The sequence below is a fragment of the Notolepis coatsorum genome, assembly GCF_963971535.1.
Source record: "Notolepis coatsorum genome assembly, chromosome: 9".
Classification (NCBI taxonomy): Eukaryota; Metazoa; Chordata; class Actinopteri; order Aulopiformes; family Paralepididae; genus Notolepis; species Notolepis coatsorum.
Window position 1 is genome coordinate 60554568 of NC_140173.1, and position 15099 is coordinate 60569666.

Genomic DNA, 15099 nt, shown 5'->3' on the forward strand with positions numbered 1-15099 from the left:
AATATAACACACACAATAGAACACATATAATAGAACACATACAACAGACAGTTCTCTTATGTCGGAAGAACACAGACATCTTCCTTGAAGCGTTTGTTTTCCTGAATCTCCCCAGGGGGATTATTAAAGGAACACTTGACTTGTTTTGTTACTGCCTCATGTCATGGATAGTCCCCTACTTGGATGATTGATATCGTGCCTATGAATCTCCCCAGTGGCTCACACTGCTTCTCCAAGGGTTAGAAACGCACACCAACCTGGGGCCCCGCTGGGTCAGAGCCAGAGGGGGTGTGGAGGAGGTGGGCTTAATGAGGTCACACACAAACACAAGCTAGAGTCTGTCTAAAGTGCTTGGCTGATGCACAGTGGTACACAGTGAGTAAATATCTATCTACTATCTCTCTCTATCTCTCTCTATCTCTCTTACTAACACACACACGCGCACACACACACACACACACACATACACATACACACATACGCACACACACACACACACACACGCGCACACACACACACACACACACACACACACACACACACACACACACACACACACACACACACACACACACACACACACACACACACACACACACACACACACACACACACACACACACACACACACACACACACACACACACACACACACACACACACAAGCGGTGTCCGCTTCCAGGTGCACCTGCCGCTAGAAGGCCATCAAGACCAGCTAGCGAATCACAACGAGATGCGCGTGTTGAGGAGAGTGAGCAAATAGGACACACGCCTACTCTCTCATATCAGAGGCGAGGAGACAGACCGACCGGTAAGCGGAAAAGCCGCCCGGCAGACAGTCCAAGTTGAGAGTGAGAAGAACCGTGAAATGTTTTGTTTGATTGGAAAATAAAGAGAAAGTATTATTTTGGGAAACACAACTCGTCTGTCTGTTGTTTTATTCTGCAACCCATACACCTGGAATTGCCACACTACTCTCCTGTATAAATACTTTGTTAGCTCGACATTCTTTAGAGATCTAGGCTAGCCCATAGCTGTACCTAGCATACCTAGATCTCTCCATATTGCAACATGTCATTCTGTCAGTAAACTCTATCCCTAATCAAACACTCTGGGCTAGATCCACAAAGAATGGATTGCACGGTGCTAATTGCAACCTTACTTACCATTCATTATGAATTGAAAATGGGGGACCCTGATGTAAACAAGACGAAAGTCTTTCTCTGGTCTGCATCCCCTTAACAATTTGTGTGTATTGAGCCGTACTGTATTGTACCCATTCTGCAATCTGTTAATACAATTTTCATTCAATCAATCATAGCTGGGCAAATATTCCACATCAGGAGGTTACGGAATTGTGCATAGAGTGGTTGCTATGGTAACTAGGGACTCCATTGAACATGACCACAATTCCTCATTATTCCAGTGGAAGAATAAAGGATGCTGTCAGTCGGGCCCCTTAAAAAACAGGTGAAATATATATTGGTCACTACTTGTGACCGTAGGGCAAAAATGAAGCATGCAAGTGGCCCACTATGATGCCCCTTGAATGCAAAAAAGTGTGCATGTGTGCTCATGTAGGGTTCCCGTAGAAAAGACATGCTTAAATCTTGTCTCAAGGTCATTCCTGTGCCCCTCTAGTGTGACATTAGGGGAGAAATTAAGCTTGCAAGTGTCCCATTAAGACATGGACCTAGGAATCAATTAAATAAAGTCCTAAAAAATGGGCACTTTGGCAATCAGAAATGTGTTCAATGTCAGGAATACTGATTTTCAGAATACTGTTTGATTACATTATACATACAGCATCAGGTTTTGTTTACATTTACATTTAGTCATTTAGCTGACGCTTTTATCCAAAGCGACTTACAAGTTCTGTACGACAAGTCATCAGGAAGGGCACAACTCTATCAGCTGAGTAACAATGTTCATCAAAGTGTTGAGTGCTACAGTGTAGGTTAGTATATTAAGACAAGTGCATGACAGTAAGGTTAGTTAGGGTTAGATGTTTTTTATTATGATTTTCTTTTCATTTCAGATAATGCTTGAAGAAGTGCGTCTTTAGTTGACGGTAAACTATTGCATTTTACTGTTACATGTGCACCCTGCTTGGATGCCAAATTTATTTCCGTTGTGCTATGTAATGACAATACATTTGAATATGAAATGTGAATCTATTTCTAATTTAATCTAATCTCATCTAGATTTTCTAGTCACCTACTTCCAGAATCTTTGTGCAACCAATATTGACCTGGTCAAATAGATTACAGATTGGGCTTTGTTTTCTCAAGTCAAACGTACAGCAGGCTTTTTCCCCCCCTCAAGTCAAACGTACAGCAGGCGCTACGGTGTCCTTATGGTTGGAGAGAAAGACTATCCCTCAACTGGAAGGTCACTGATTCAATCCCCACAGCAGTCAATTTATTTACCCCCACGGAAGTGTCCTTGATGAGGACACTTGACCCCTACCTGCTCCAGAGGCGCTGACCCTGTGCTGACCCTGAGCTCTGACCCTCCCTGTGGAGTGTGTAAGTAAATTTCGCTGAGTAAATTTTACTCAAACTGAGTACATTTTACTCAAACTGAGTAAAATTTTACTCACTTGGGCTCAAATGGACTCAGTTTGAGTAAAATTTACTCTGCGAAATTTACTACATCAATGTCTTTCTCAGAAGGACATGTGATTAAGTAAATTCCAAATTATACAGTGTGAAATATCCATAGACTAAAAAATACACTTCTTCAATTATCTGAAAAAAAATAACCTTCTTACTGTCTTCTACTATCATGCACTCTTCCACTAATTAATCTTCCTTGTCTATATTACTTCCTACTATACTAATATGTATCTACTACTATGCACTCAACACTGCAGCACCCAAGTTTCAACACTGTTTGAAGAACATTGCTACTCAGCTGAAAGAGTTGTACCCTTCCTGCCGACGTGTCGTACAGAACCTGTACTGTAAGTCGCTTTGGATAAAAGCATCAGCTAAATTACTAAATGTAAATGTAATACAACAAAATCCAAATCTCAAACTCATAGTAGTAGTTTTAGGGGGGGTTGCAGGGGACATGTTGAATATTGAGAAGAGGTAAATGTGTCTAGTTTAGTTAGGATGTCTGCTTTCTTGCAGACATGGGGGATTTCTTAATCCCTGTCCCTGTCTCTCTGAGTGTATATATATATTAGAGGTGGGCATAGATTAATTTTTTTAATCTAGATTAATCTATCTGCAATCCTGGATTTAATCTAGATTAATCTAGATTAAAATGGCTAAAAAAAAAAACTGCCGAAGGCATTCAAAATATGTGTGTTCTACCCAAATAATGACCAGAAGTAAGTCCTTACTTTTTCTTTCCTCCTTAGGTTTCTCAGGCCAGGTGGCCCATTACACCATGAGCCCATCTCCCGTTTCAAAAATGCATTACAGACTGTTTGAAAAAGCTGTTCTGTATCGTTAGTGGCTTAGCTTGGCATCGCCTTCTGCACTATCTCGCGTACGTGCACGCGTACTGAATAAACCACAAATGTACCTCTAATACCAGTATTAGTCTGACCACACCCCTCATCAGCTTACCTTCATAAGCAGGTGTGTGGTCACCTGCTCTCCTCCTTCTCGCTTTCACCACAAGGAAGAGGTGCCTCGGTAGATCCCCACACTTGACACCATGATGGAAGAAATTGGATTAGGAACAGCTTGGGAAACAAGGATACGTTGACATCATATCTTTATTTTCTCTCTCACTATTTTCGAGAAAATACGGCGATATTGTCTTCGTACTGGAGTGTCTAGAAGATGATGATCATTCTACAAACCCTCCACCGGTTTTCGTATTGGGAGCACGCCGCTGCATGCTTCTCAACTGCAGTTCCTTGCTGTGTTTGTTGGGGTGAAACCTGTCAGGCCACAGCTGAACTGTCGGACATGCCGCTGTTGTGAGGAGCGGTGCGTTCCAGGTTGGGTGAGTAGTGTTTGCTGGCGGGCTCCACTTGTCTGTTAGTGCTATGGGGGCTACTAGACAAAGTTTATGGAAACCGGCCCCAGGCTAGGGTCCTTTGTTTAGCCGTCTAGGCGACAGAAGGCCTTGGTCTGGCGACCATTATAGTTTTAACTAGTGGGCCGCGACCATTGACACTGGTGATCCCTGTGTGTTCTGGACGAGTGGATTCTCTCTGTCACCGTGTTAAGACCCCATCTTTCATATCCAAATGAGAGTATTCCTTCACGAGGGGATATGTGCATGTAATGTGCGATAGCGGCAGATTCATGTTCAAAGTCAGCTATACAGGCCAGTTGGTACTGTGCTGATTCCGCCGGACGTGTTATTGTCACCGTTGTGAAGCGGTGTTGACGTCTTGTTTTCTCTTTTCTCTTAAAAAGTGAGGAGGGTTCAGAACGGCGGCCTGTCTGGGTGAGTGTTATGTCATTGTTTACATGTTCATAGCTTACGGTTAGCCGGTCGGTGGCCTGGCGCGGGGTAGCTTGGCTTCTCGCGCGCCGCCGGGAGCTCGCTCCTGATCGCGTGCGTCGTAGATCGGCGTCTCGCGAGCGGAAGCGATAGCACCCGAACGGTTGGAGCAGCCGTTAGCTTGATGCTATTCTGTTGAACGTGCTTTGATTTTTAACATGTTTTACACTCTTGACCACGACGTCATCCTTGACAGGGGATGTTCGTCAACCCTGCCTGAGCCTAGACGGGGATTGCGTCAACAAAGAGGGCTGTGTTCTACGGTGGCTTGTGACTGCACTTCGCTGATCTGCGTTCCGGGCAGGTACGGGGTTGGCCAGACCCTCATAACACGTCTTCTGGTTTTACCTTGCTAAATGTATTGTGAATGACGGTGTTTTTTCCCAAAACGTGTGTTGTTGCAATGCATTTGAGATACGTTGCGGGTTGTGTGTGAGCTGTTTTTGTCACTGGCAGTAGCTTCTCCGTGCAGGTCGTGATGTATTGATCTGGTTGTTGTGTGAGAAACATCATGGTGTTTATGTGTACCGTGTACTCACTACTAAGGCAACTAACCTATGAAGCTATGCTTGGTGACGAGTGAGTAAAAGAATGTTCTTTCTCAGACTGTAATGACAATGGACAGTGAGTTCACACATTAACAGGTTTTCCTGTTTTAACTGGCCGTATTGAGGGTAAAATAGGAGGATTGTGTTTTTCCCCCCCCGGTTCCCTGGGGACTTTATCACCTCCTATCAGACATGTTGTGCATTAATTGTGTCTTTTGTGTGGTAGGGATACGATGTAACTCTCAGCTTGATTGCTGAGGTTGTGCTAAATCTGCTGGAGAAACTTATTTCCTAAAGGGAAATTGGTTTGGTTGCTGTCATGTGTGCTTAGCAAGGCCTGTGGTCGATACTAATCAAGAATGATGTATTCTCTCATTGTGATGATGATGGGTTGTGTGTGTCATGTGACCTACAACTGGGTTGTACTGGCCACAGAAGCACATGTGTATGTTGGACCGGGGTTCTTAGAGCCCTCTCTATTCTGTGTTTTTCCTTAGTAAAAATCAGATAGCAGGTTAGCTCGTGCGCTGTGTGGAGCTGTGAAACGCTTCATAGAGCTGACTATGACTGTGTCATATTCTCTTTTTGTCGTTACGTCGTATCATGGGTGTGGGGTCGTAAAGGGGTGAACTGGTAACCTTTCCTCTCCCCATTGTTCTGTCGGTCAGGGGTACACCCCCTGTCCTTCAAGGTTCCCGTCACGTGGCGGTTCGGCACGTTACGGGGGGGGGGGGGGGGGGGGGGGGGGAGGGAGTTCCTGGTCCCACGGCCTGGTATATTGGGCGTGTGCACCGCAGGAATTCCCCCGCCATAGAGTACGTCACCGTGCGCGTCTCTGTTGGTAGGACTTCCGTGTGCTGTTCAGGTCCATGTGATGGATCTGTTTTCAGGGGGGGTGGTCAGGGCTCCTCCTCACCAAGCGCCTACTCAGGCCTTCTGTGAGTTCGGACTCCTTCTTCCATGTGATCCATGTGAGGAAGCCTCCATCAGAGTACAGAGCCTTCCTCCTCAGATTGTCAAAGTGAGTGGACCCTCTAGAAGGGTCCTTTTCTATTGTATGTATATTCGATTCAATTCGTTTATTGAGTGTGTATGGGTTCGGTGCCTCTTCCCCGGAGGCCCTAAAACCAGTTTTTTACATGGCTCAAGGTGCAATATATTCTTTTCAATCTGTACAGCTCGCGTGGGAAGTCTCTCTGGGGATCCCCGTCTCTTTCCTATAGGAGGGTGGTGGGATGTAAAAATGTGAACATTTTTTACCCCGGCTGTGTAGACTGGGATACATACTGTTGATGCTTCCTTCTTTCTATTCCAGAAGTGTTGGAGTTAGGGAGTGTCACACCCCTCTTGTCGTTCCCCTGGGCGCCTTGGGGATTCAATGACAGGTCTAAATAGCCTGTTCATTGATGGGGGTGTGTCCCGACGCACGTATAGTGCTAGCTCGCTGTAAACAGGCGATTGACTGGCACGCCTTAGTTGCTTGTGGTTGAAACAGCGTTTTTATAAAGCAACTGAGATGGGGGTTTTTCCTCTTCCGGCGACCACATCCCATGACCTGGGTGGGTTGTCGACGGATCCTCGTTCATGTCTGGGGGATGATGACGGGATGGATCTGAACATATGTAGTGGGGTCTCACGCCCTTGGGGTGGGCCACCAGGCGCGGTTCGTCCCGACGTCTGGGTGGCGCCTTCTTTTCATGTTAAGATCAACACGCATATCTGCCCTTCTCCTGGAGTAGGCATGTCGGCGTGGTTAGGGCACGGGACTGGTTCTGGTCACGCTGGTCCAGATCAGTTGAACCCGTTGTCTGCCGGGGATGCAGATCTGCTGTTCTGGTACCCTGAGGGACTTGGGCTTTTTTCAGGGGGAAAAATGCCAGGTCGGTCTGGGTGTCACAGGGTTAAGCGCTATGGAGACCCTGGTTGGGTATGTTTTTACTCAGCACTGTCGTCATGGCTTACAGCCATGCCATTCTGTACGCGCTCGATCTCGTCGGATCTCGGCCGCTACACAGGTTGGTCCTGGTTAGTACTTGGTTGGGAGACCGCCGGGGAATACCAGGTACGGTGTGCTTAGGGGCTGGTTCTCCATTGTTTTTCGCTCCTCTCTCACGCATGGCGAAGAGGGGCCTGTGGGGGTGGTTTTTTGACCTCCTCTGGTGACCCTGTGCTTCCCGTACCGCCAGGCCCGGTCCGAAGTGATGTTTGCGACCCGTAGGCCTGGGTTAACCCTTTTTGGAAACTGAAACACTTGTACTGCGGTATAGCCGGTGTATACCCGCAGGTGTGTTTTGGAGTTTTTTCTTGAGGGGTTATAGGAACAACCACCGCATTGGGTAACACCGAGGTGGTTGATTCCCTGGTGTGTTGGAGCAGTGTCAACTCCCGGGTTCACCGGTTGAGGGTGCCCCTGCACGTTCATGACGTCTGCCAATCGTGTCAGCCTTCTCTGCCTCGACCCCTCTGGGTGGGGGTTGTTAAATGGAGGCTTGGTCATGCAACACCGCCAGCTTACGCTCCTTCCGCCGGGGCGGCTGTGTTCAGCTGTCCCCTCTGGCGCCTGTCTCGTCCGCAGTCTCCAGGCTAGGGTTAACAGCCTGTTGCCTGGTTTTTCCCCGGTGCGCTGCCTGCTTCCGTTGGTTAACCTTTTTTGTGTGCTTACGGCCATGCTGACTGCCTATTCTGCAGGGTCAGTGTGCCAGGCGGTGTACTATTGGGGGGACGGGGCCCGCTCGGCTTACTGGCCTGGTTGGTTCCGCCTGGGAATACCAGGTGCAGTAACTGAGGGGCCTTTGTCCGAATACGCTGGCGATGTGGGGGGCGGGGCACTACGTGCCCACCTGGTGGGGTCTTGATGCTGGCATCATGGACTTCTCCGGGCCCCCATTCCAGGGAGTCCAGTCCTTTTGGTGGGTCTGGGTCTTCCTTCGTGCTCCGCTGCTACGGCCTTGCCACGGGGTTGGGTTTGCCCTTAACCCCGTGATTCTGGGGGCAGTAACGAGGTTGTTCCTCCGTTCGTTCCCGGGTGGCATGCGGGTTGTGCGTGTGTGTAGTCGTGGGTCAAGCCACGGTCTGCTCACCCTGTGCGTTGAGTTGCTTGAGTGCCTCTTCGCACGGTCGGGTCCGTCGCCCTCCCGTGACGTCCCTAATAGGGGGGCTACCCTCCATTAGGGGGGGTCGGGGGGGCTCGGCCCTCCCTGTTCTGATGGTTTTGGGGGGCTGTCAGCGGGGTGTATTTGTCAGCCAAGTGGCTCCGCTTGGCCTCCCTTGTGCAGAAGGCGATGCCAAGCTAAGCCACTAACGATACAGAACGTTAGGTTATGACTATAACCAAGTTCTGTTAGTTAGGGGCGATGCTTGGCATCGGACGCCGCTGCAGCCCTTGTCCTCACCTTGTGGTGAAAGCTTGGGAAGGAGGAGAGCAGGTGACCACACACCTGCTTATGAAGGTAAGCTGATGAGGGGTGTGGTCAGACTAATACTGGTATTAGAGGTACATTTGTGGTTTATTCAGTACGCGTGCACGTACGCGAGATAGTGCAGAAGGCGATGCCAAGCATCGCCCCTAACTAACAGAACTTGGTTATAGTCATAACCTAACGTTTTGCTATGATAATTGGTAATGATGGGACTTGTACAGCACTTTGGTAAACTTTGTTGTTTTTAAATGTGCTCTATAAATAAAGTGGATTGGATTAATTAATTAAGTAGCCCCTTTCGTGACTGTGACGCGAAGCCAACAAGGTTTCACTCGGCTGTGTGATTTAATTCAAGGTGGATCGCTGTTGTCGTTTGAACAACTTCAGATTTCATGGGAACTACCAATCCCCCAAATCAAGAATGTTTAAGATGAATGAAGTAAGATTTTAATTATTTGAAATATGGCCTGTGTAGACTAAACTATGCACAGAATTATGTCAGTCTACAAGGTCCGGATTCTACATGGTCCGGCAATGTAGACCTTGTAGACTCCACTACAGACCAATTATCAGTGAATGTTCATGCATTTTTAAGAAGGGCTACTTCCACAAAAAAACAAAGAACTCACCAAAACATCTCAGTAGCACCTTATCTAAATGTTCTATTTCATATATGGAGATTCATATTTATTTATGTATTGCATGCATTTCTACATTTTATTGCCTATTTTGTTTATTCATCCCAGTATCTTTCTTTCTTATGTGTGGAATTCTACAAGGCATGTAGGTGTACACACACACACACACACACACACACACACACACACACACACACACACACACACACACACACACACACACACACACACACACACACACACACACACACACACACACACACACACACACACACACACACACACAATTATTATTATTATTATTATTTTTTTTTTACTTCGATTTTTTTTTTATGTTCGAAGCTTGTGCCATCGAACGAAGCTTCGAAGTATTTAAGACAGCCCTAAACAGTATAGGCTTATATTATTCTAATGACTTGCTTTATTAGGAGATCACAGATACTGTGCTGCCCTATAGTAGTAATTTCTACTACATCACAGTTCTACTACAGTCAGGGGCGTAGCTGGGGGGGGGGAGCTTAGGATGATTCCAAGGGCCCAGCACTGGGGGGGGGGCCAAATTTTTTTTTTTTTTCTTTTTTTTTTTTTTACTAGACATCACTCAGGTGTATTATTGATGCTCTCATTGATACTATGTTTCTTTCTGAAGTGTGCGTGTGTGTGTGTGTGTGTGTGTGTGTGTGTGAGATATATAGAGAGAGAGGGGGGGCTTTGGTAGACTATTGCATTGGTCCATTCATTGAAGATGAACGCAATGCGACATCCTTTACTAGGCTCACCCACCAACAGTGCAGGTGCTGAACTGCTGATCCGAATGTATAGGTGAAAACCATATTATGCGTTTTCATCAATAAAAAAATTGCCAAAAAAATTCCCGCTTGCGCGCTTACGCGCGCTCGCATTCACTGGGGGCCTACAAATACATTCTTTCATGGGGCCCAGAATCTGGAGCTACACCCCTGACTACAGTACAGTACAGTAAGTTACACATCTTAGCGTGACATCTCCACAGAGTCCGATCCGCTCACAGTACGCCCGACTCTGTGGCGGCCCTAAGATGTGTACTGTACTTACTGTACATACTACTAGGGCAAAGCATACAGTATCTTGTTACGATTGGGGGTGCTAATGAAGATGAGAACACAGTTGCAGACCAGGAAGAGAGGAGGCAGAGACGGCAGGGTAACATATATATAGGAGTTACTTGAAAGACGACACGATACAAAACGGAACATAAAATGGCTCAGCCGAGCTGGCTCTAATACAAAACGAAACTGAAGGACATGAGAAAACAAAGAGGAACCAAAACGGAATACTAAACTACTTACAACACTAATGACAACACAGCAAGGCAAGGGAGACACGACGAGCAGGGGAACACCAAGGTACAGGAGGAAATGACGCCACGAGGAAGTGAGGACAGACCCACACTTAAATACAAACACTAATTACAACGAGCAACACCTGGCAGGGCCGCCTATTCTTTATCCCCAGCGGAAGAGTGCTGCCGAGTGCTTCCGCGTTTTCCCTGATTGGCTGCGACACGCCCCGCGGCAGCCACAGAGCGGCAGAGCTTGCGGCATTATGTAGCCGTAATCCCTGATCTTTTTCATTCGACGCTTAGCTCAACTGGTATGCCGCCGTGCTGTGGATCCTGTGGTCCGTTGGTGACAAGTTCAATTCCCTTCAATTTTTATTTTATTTTTTTTTAACATGCATTCTTTCGCCGGTTAAGTTTAGGCATGTTAACTTTAAGCATTGTTTCGGAGTTGGTAATGGTTAAGGTTAGGCATTGTTTCGGAGTTGGTTAAGGTTAGAAGGGTTAAGTTTAGGCGCTGTTAAGGAGCTGGTTAAGGTTAGAGTTTGTCTTAGAGAATGGCAATATTCTTTCGGAGTTGGTTATGGTTAAGGTTAAGGTTAGGCATTGTTTCGGAGTTGGTTAAGGTTAGAAGGGTTAAGTTTAGGCGCTGTTAAGGAGCTGGTTAAGGTTAGAGTTTGTCTTAGAGAATGGCAATAGACAGCCTATTTCCGCACTGCCGCTCTCTCGCGCTGCCGCGGTCACATGGGCGTCGCAGCCAATCAGGGAAAACGCGGAAGCACGCGACGCACTCTTCCGCTGGGAATAAGCTACACGCGGCAGGGCCAGGCCAAAACACAGAATCAATAAACACCAAACTAGACACAAAAAGCAATAACACACACAACAACCAGACAGGGAGACGACATCAAACAAAGACAGGGATGGCCCAAGATAATAAATAATTAGAGATTAACTCTATTATCTTGGCAGTCAGTTGGCGTAGCGGAGATTGCGTTCGTCACCAACGCCGGAGATGCTGGATTTGCGTGTTCGAATCCAGCTCCCGGCGTTGTCACCAGCTTGGCTGGCCGTTCACACTAATACAATTGGCAGTATTAGAGGGTGGGTCCTGGGCGTTGTGGACAGCGACCCCTACAGTTTGGTCGGGGCGCCTGTTCAGCAAGGGTAGGATCTGGAGAGAGGTAGTGCGGCCTCCCACACGTTACACTCTCCCAGTGAGAATCTGCGCGGCCAGGCTGGCTGCCGGCAGGCTGCACATGCGTCGGAGGAAAGCATGTGACAGTCTCCGGCCTCTCGGACCAACAGTAGGGGAAAGTGCGCAACAACCAGGAAGGGTGGGATGGGAGAAAAATCGGAAAAAGAAGGAGGTGGGAAAAGATAAAAAAAATAAAATAAAAAAAAATCTATTATCTTAAACCAGACCAAGATGGCCGCCTGTACCATCTGGCTCCTCTGGCCACTAGAGGGAGGTAGGGGACCAGGTAGGAGACCACTGTCAGGAGGTAGGGAATGTCCAATGTCATTATCATAACTAGCCCAGCAAGGGCTGGGCCTCGGGACGTTACAAGTCAAGTGAATGAATGAATGAATGAAAACTTTATTTAACAGATTGCAGAATGGGTACAATACAGTACGGCTCAATACATACAATTGTTAAGGGGATGCAGACCTGAGAAAGACGTTTGTCTTGTTTCCATCAGGGTCCCCCATTTTCAATTCATATAGACATTTATGACATACACAACATACATGACATTTATGGCATAGGGACATATAGGTATTTAGTACTGATACATTTGTGACATAGGCGGTATTCAAATATACAGTACTGTTACCCCTAGATCCTGACAGAGTATATACATATGATGGGGAGGGGACTGTACATTAGGAGGGGGTGGGTGGGTGGGAGGGAAGTATACATACGGCGGGGAGGGAATATATACATGCGGTGGGGAGGAGACTGTCTATTAGGAGGTGGTGGGGGTTTTGGGCATTTACGGTGGCCAGTTTCGAATTGCAGCCTCCCGTAGGTGCTCAAGTCAAGTCAAGTCAAGAGTTTTATTTGTCACGGCATACAAGTATACAATGAAATGCGGGTGGTCTTGCCCGCAACGATGTGCAATACAGTAGTAACAACATATAATAGAATCCAATAAAACAACATTGTGCAATAAACAAGTAACATAGTAGGGCATATCGGTATTTGTACATAGTTATTTACATATTTTATACAATACAGTATCTACTATCTCCTAATGAAACAAGTAATTAGAATAATATAAGCCTACTGTTCATTCATTACACACGTAGGCTAGTGTGCGCGTGCGCACGTGTGTGTGTGTGTGCTGAACAGGTGGCCAGGAGTGCGCAACAAGACGGTATAAATATGGAATATTAATACAGTCTATTCCACTATAGATATATCCACACGATTATAGCTTTAGTTCTTATTTATTTGTCCACTGTCATTTGCAGTGTTGGTGTAGGGTTTTTATTTATTTTCGGACATTACAATGCCTCTTGAGGCATGACTGTAAATGGAAAACAAAACTTTTTAGCATACAAATATTGTCATATTTATTTAAATTATGATTAATTAATTCCAAGGAGGCCTGTAGAGTTGACATGAACGAAATCACCATGATTCCTCCCAAATAAAGCCTGTAAGAACACGGCGCACACCACTGCCCTGTCAAGGCTAACCACAGTAACTAGAAAAAAGTCAAAATTTAGTTATGAGTGAAATTGAACTTGTCAATAAATGTTTTATCTTGTGACCAAGTTTCAGATGTTAATGTCGCTCAGTTTTGGAGATATGGGGTTTTAAAAACTGCAGTGAATGAATGAATGAATGAATGAATGAATGAATGAATGAAAACTTTATTTAACAGATTGCAGAATGGGTACAATACAGTACGGCTCAATACATACAATTGTTAAGGGGATGCAGACCTGAGAAAGACGTTTGTCTTGTTTCCATCAGGGTCCCCCATTTTCAATTCATATAGACATATATGACATACATGACATACAGATAGTCAGTACTGCTACATCTATACATTTATGACATACCAGATTTGCAAATACAGTACTGTTTGTGATACAGAAGGAGTCAAGAAAAGGGAGTATATACATTTGACGTAGAAACTGTACATTGGAGGAGGTTGGGTGGGGGGGGTTGGGTACATTGGGATATTGACAACCATACTGGGTAATTTACATTGGAGGTGGTTGGGGGGGGGGGGGGCGGGGGGCACACTGTATAAACAAGTAACACTGTACATTGAGGGGGGGGGGGGGGGAGACACTGTACAAACAAACACAATTGTACATTGAACTATTGACAAAAGCATACTAGGTAAATGACTGTACATTGGAGGGGGTTGGGTTAGGATATTTACAGGGGCCAGTGTTGAATTGCAGTCTCCCGTAGGTGTCCCTTGAGAGAGGTTTTGAAAGTGGGTAGTGATCCACATTCCTTTACAGCTTTGGGTAGGGCGTTCCACATTGATGTGGCATAATTGCGAAACGTGTTTAGTCCCTTATTTGAGACGAATCTGGGTTTAACATGATTTGTGGAGCTCCCTCTGGTGTTGTGATCGTGGTATTCACTGACCTTTGGGAAGTATTTTGACATGTACATGGGTACCTTGGTCGTGTAGTGTATCTTGTAGACCAGGCCCATTGCAAGTTGTTGTACTCTGTCGTCTACTCTAAGCCATCCTAGGTTGTCAAAGTGGGCAGGGGTGAGGTGGGTTCTAGGAGTAAGGTCAAGCAGTAGTCTGACCAGTTTGTTTTGAGATGTTTGTAATTTTGTTTTTAGCGCCTTTGAGGTGCTTTGGTACCATGAGGTGCAAGCATAGTCGTAGTACCCCTGAATGAGTGCTCCTGCCAGAGTCTTCAGGGTGTTCTTGTTTACCAGAGAGGAGATCCGGTACAAGAATCGAGTTCGTTGGTTGACTTTTTTTATTACATTGGATGCCATTTTGTCACAGGAGAGATTAGCCTCTAGGATGGAACCCAGGTAGGTAATTTCATCTTTCCTTGTGACAATATTGTCACCCACTGTAACTGAGAAGCCGTCGGTCTTGCTGAGTTTGTTATTTGAACCGAAGAGAATGGACTCTGTTTTGCCCATGTGTAATGATAGTTTGTTATCAGCGAGCCATATGCAGATTCTGCCTAGTTCCGAGCTGAGGGTTTTTTCAACCTGTAACTTGTTCTTGTCAGAGACCAGCAGGGCTGAGTCGTCCGCAAACAGGAACAAGTTGCAGTCACAAGCTGACGACATGTCATTTGCATAAATTAGGAACAGTAGCGGTCCTAGTATGCTTCCTTGTGGAACACCACAGCTCACTGTGAGGGGGGGGGGGATAGGGTACCGTTTACCTCCACCATCTGTTCCCTCCCCTCAAGGTAGGATTGCATCCAGCTCACTGATAGACTATCAAAACCAATTGCTTTTAGCTTGTCAATCAGAATGGAGTGATTGACCGTGTCAAAGGCCTTTTGTAGGTCCAGCATGACCATGCCGCAGTATTTGCCTGCGTCCACCTCTTGTTTGATGTGGTCATTCAAATAGAGAAGGCATGTGTCAGTGGAGTGGGATGTTCTGAAGCCAGATTGGAATTCGTAGATTAGATTTTTTTCCGCTAGGTACTTTTCGACCTGTTCGTAGACTATTTTTTCCATGACTTTCG